Here is a 4,222-nt window from a genome sequence, read left to right on the forward strand (position 1 = left end):
TCATTTCCCCACAATATCTCAGTATGCTCTTACACCAAGCCTGGTCCTGCAGGGGCTGTCTCATTTGCATCTGAAGGTATCAAAATCTTGCTGAGCTAGTCCCTTCCATCCCAGGCATCTTTTGAGATGTGAGCTCAGCACCGTTTTAACGTGATGCTTCTCGCTTTCCCTGAGGCCTGTTCCAGGAAGGTAAGCTATATTAAACTTGCTGCTGTAATGTTTGGGCTTATTGATTTTTTTTTAACTTGGCACCAAACATCCAACAGGCAGTTTAAAAAAAAATCAAAAGGGGAGAGAAACAAGAAGGGAAAAAAATGTACCCAACTGAAGCATTTAGCATTGTCCATCGTGCAAGGCATTTAAGGGCTTATGCTCCAAAATGTATCAAAGCCAGGGCTCTTCCCTTGACGGCCTTCGTAAATGGAGGAGGCAGTTTAAGGCTAGACGCAACACCAAAGGACAGGGATCTGAATCCATAGTTTTATACTGTCAGTGTTTGGCTGACTCCCAGAAGGTAGAAAACACTTAGGTGAGGCTCCTTGCAAGTGAGGATTCTCTTCTCCCATTAGTTCTGGCAACCTCTAAAATTTGACAGCCAGATTCATTATGGGAATCTTGAGGTCTGTAGTATTACCACAAATTCAAAGGCACTCTTCACACAGTTGCCTCTTGAGGGTTGTAGGATCAAGTTTGCTCATCGATTATATGTGGCCCTTTTGAGCAAAGTGCAGGAAGCCTTAGGAAGGGATGTTTAACCCAGTCTGAGGTACAAAAAAGTCATCTCAGATTTGCCTCCAGTAACCATCAATGAAAAGGAGGCTGAGGCCAGTGTAAAGTTCATCCATCCATCCATCCATCCATCCCCCATTCATCTCTTCCTCCATCCCTCCACCTGCCCTTCCCTTCCCTCCATCTGTCCCTCCCTCCATCCATCCATTCATCCATCCAACAACTATATGTCAGACACTGGGCTACGCACCATGGATTAGTAAGATTATAAAATTATTTCAAATCATCAAGTGTCTCTCTATCTTCCAGATCTTTCATGATCTATCCTTCATTTTTTTGTTCTTGCTTATTACCAACCCCGAAATACCCTTTCCCATCAGGAAAATTGCTTCTCGTTGTTAAAATCCCAGTCCAAAGATACCATTACCTGAGAAATATTTCTCAAATGTTTGAGCCTGAATTAATTGTTTCTGCCTGTTAATTTGCTTGATTCTTTATGCATATGTATTCACTAGCTCTTGTCACATTTTGTTTCAGTCATTTAGGATAATGATAGCAAAGAATAATAGCACTAATAAATAGATTTGATCTAACAAATACTCACTATGACTGGGCACCTCTGCCAGGCACCTCACATGTATTACATATTTAGTCTTCACAATAATTTCAGAAAGAATCTACTATTATGACCCTTACTTTGGAAGAAACTGAGGCACAGACAAGTCATTTATGGGTCATTATAACTTGGCAGTGAGCTCTGCTTGGGAAATATGAGGGACACTGTACCAAAAAGATGAGTTAATGCCTATCACAGAGGAACAAAAGAGATACTCAAAAAATGATTGGATGAACCAGGGAATAAAAGAGTAAGTATAATTCAGAAATTCCACGTCTAATCTCACCTTCTTAAAAGATTGGACCAATTATAATAATAACCACAAAAAAAAAGCACAAAATGTTATAGTGGTTCCTACTTGGCCACCTGCACTTGTCACGCATGTGTGGTTTTACTGTGAATTTTGGTGCAGTTCAAGGGACCGTCACTGGGTCCTGAATTTATGTCAGGCAAACCAATACACATTTTTTAATTTTTTTAATGTTTATGTATTTTTGAGAGAGAGAGAGAAAGAGCATGAGTGGGGCAGAGAGAGAGGGGGAGACACAGAATCTGAAGCAGGCTCCAAGCCGTCAGCACAGAGTCTGACACGGGGCTTGAACTCACGAATCGTGAGATTATTACTTGAGCCAAAATCAGACGCTCAACCAATGAGCCATCCAGGTGCCCCAAACTTTTATATACATTGTACATAGATTTAGTCATTTAGGAGCTTACAACACCCTATGAGGTAAGAACACTTGTTATTTTATTTCACAGGTGCAGAAAAACCAAGGCTTAGAGATATTAGAAGCTTACCCAATGTTACCTGGCTAGGAAGTAGTGAACTTGGTGTTCAGAGCCATGCAAGCTATCTCCAGGGCCTTCAGACTTCAACTGTGTGTCTTTGCTAAGAGGCACACAGAGAGATATAAAGTGATAAATGGGAAGAGAAAAAGACCAGTACAGAGAAAACAAGACAGGGACATCATTTCCTGAACAGTATACTTAAGCTGTTCTATCCATACTTTTCTTTCAAGCTCATTGTTTTCAATAATATCTATTCAAAGTGCCTTGAAATGCTAAGCACTTGATTAAAATTCCCCTGAGAAAAGGCTGAACTTCTCCTCAATGACAAATTATGTATAATTTGTGGGGTTTTGTGTGTGTGTGCTTTTAGGTTCAAAATGATATTATTAATTGCATAGCCATGATGGCATGGCTGACCATTATGTCTCTTTCATCTCTATGGGATGTTTTCTGTTCAGGTTTATGAATAGATCCATATATACCACAGGCCTTGGCATTCAAAGTAGCCCTACTAATGCAATTATTTCTTACCCTACCAGGAGTTCAGCAAAGCTATGAGTACAGATGGTATGCAATCTTTCTGCAATCACTTGGAATTGTTTATCTTTTCCTACCACAACCTTGAAATACCTTTCTCAAAGATCACAAATGACCCTTTGCTCACCAAAATCAATGGCCTCTTCTCAGCCATCATGTTCCTGGAACTTGCTGAACCATTTGATATCCGTCATCACTCTCTCTGTGAAGCTTGTTACTGCCTTGAACTTCTTTGTCTTTGAATACTGGGCACCTTTTAATTTCACCATTTATTTATACTTTCACTTTATAACTTGCAGAGATCACCACATTATCTAGCCTTCAGGGTCAGCTTTTCTATTGATATCTCAAATAAAAATTGGCTCGAAGCCTGTTCCTGTGATATAATGGGAAAACAACATTTTACCGTCATCCCATAGATTTTGGCCATCCATTTGAGAACTCCTATTTTAAGATTATCAACTGCCAGAGCCAGTGTCCAAAATTCATGTTGAAATAGCTCTACATAGAAAAGGAGCATAAACTGAGTTTTATGTAGGTGTAGGACAACTTCATTTCTAATCATCAGACTCTTGTACTTGTGATTTATTTGGCTTCTACCTGTTGAGTATGACAAACCACAATTCATCACAACCCCAGACTTTGGGGCCTGAGAAATATGACAGACAGTAAGTGAGAAATGGAAATAACATGTGAGCCCTCTTTAACTTATAAGAAGTAAGCATTCTTTCAGACCCTGTCTACTAAACAATAGAGAGGACTGGATGTTTACAACTGGAAACAAACAAACACCTATAATTAATATATAATTGTAGAAAAGAGTAAAGGAACAAAAATTATGTTTTTAGAGAGGTCCATTTAGTCTTTGGGTTTTCAAGGAGTAAAAATTGAAGCAGAGCACACACACGTACACACAATTAATATTTGTACTGCTTCAGCACAACAAACCACCTGCTGTGATTTTGGTTGAACTGACATGAAAACACTATTAGAAATATCTTCATTCACTTTTGAGCTATTCACAAATATTTTGTCAACTGAGACAGCTTTCTAATTCTCCCTTAGGCATTTAGGAGGTGAGGGCAGCATGGGGCACCAAGTCTAAGCTTAACCTGGGCATCTGTTATACAGCTACACGTGGTATTCTAAGGGAGGTGTTCAAGGGTCCAGCACTGGGCTAATTTTTTTTTGACCAGTCTTGGCCAGAAAGGCCTAAGGTGTTTTCCCTGTCAAAAGGAACATCAGTTGTAAAATCAGATAATTCAAATGTAGACTTTGGTTGCAAGGAGAATCAGTGAGTAGTGAGTAATGAAAACAAGGCAAGGACTCAGGAGTTGCCTGGTTGTAGAAATCAGTAAGGGCTAGAGAAGTTGGGGACAGGGAATAAATAAAACACATGTGTCTTGGATGTGCACTTAGATGTCCTTAAGGGCCCATGTGCCATTGCACTGATGCTGACTGAGTGGGACGTGGGTGGGTTGGTCTTGTTTCAAAGCACAGTGTTGGCAAGGACAGGAGCCAGCAGGGCAATAACACATACATATTTCTCAA

The sequence above is a fragment of the Panthera leo genome, chromosome E2 (genome assembly GCF_018350215.1).
Source record: "Panthera leo isolate Ple1 chromosome E2, P.leo_Ple1_pat1.1, whole genome shotgun sequence".
NCBI classification, from domain to species: Eukaryota; Metazoa; Chordata; class Mammalia; order Carnivora; family Felidae; genus Panthera; species Panthera leo.